Source organism: Wasmannia auropunctata, unplaced genomic scaffold (genome assembly GCF_000956235.1).
Source record: "Wasmannia auropunctata unplaced genomic scaffold, wasmannia.A_1.0 LD335987.1, whole genome shotgun sequence".
Taxonomy (NCBI): Eukaryota; Metazoa; Arthropoda; class Insecta; order Hymenoptera; family Formicidae; genus Wasmannia; species Wasmannia auropunctata.
The window spans coordinates 1,754,356-1,755,288 of record NW_012026903.1 but is presented as its reverse complement, the minus strand read 5'-3'; positions in this window follow the sequence as shown (position 1 = coordinate 1,755,288).

Genomic DNA, 933 nt, shown 5'->3' with positions numbered 1-933 from the left:
AGGAATGATAAGTGCAATGGGATCGAGACTTCTGCTGCAGACGAAAAGTTATAGGTTCTGCTTGTAGAAGAGGAATTATGAGGATGCTTTTAGCAATGTGTTGCGGAAAAGGAGGAACGATTATGAGAGAGCAAGAAATAGCATAAAATGATATTATTTGCAGAAACGTTACAGAAAACGTAACGAAACTTTAAGACAAAAATGATAAATGCATACAGAATTAAGACAATGTTTTTTAAATATTCAGTAATTATTATATTAAAGAAATTGTTATTTTTAAATTTTTGTTGTTGTTTTAGCGATCACGTATTAACTTTTCGTTCTGGTAATTTAAATGCCATCAATTAAATATTTCGGTTATGACAAAATTTATTTTTTAATTAACTTGAATTTTTGCCGTGATCATGTTGCTTGAATTACATATTAACTCGGCAAACTGCAAACCGCTAATTAAAAATAATTAAATGTGTATATATTTTTTTATTTTTTTTATTACATCAGTAGCACAATTATTTTTTTAATTGTGAACGCGTTTCCTCTTATCTTTCAAATCAAAATATTCTAATTCTAATAGACTGGAAATATGAATTATATGCTCGCCTGTTTCAATAAATATGCATAAAGTTTTTAAAATTATATATATAATATGAATATTTATTAAAAATAAATGTGTGCATAATTGTAAGAATTCAATAAATTTATTATATTGATTTCAATATTAATTGTATGTTGAAATCATCGTTTTTTGGATCTTATGTCATTCTAAACGTTTCACTTGATATGTGAAGTGAGACAAAGTATTAGTTCGCGATTCGGTTTGCACTAAAAATCTGCTATTTAAATTAAATAATCGAGATCAAGTTATAATTACGACATTTTGATTAAAACGAGATTAATGTCAGATTTTTTTTATTCTTTGATGATAATATTGAT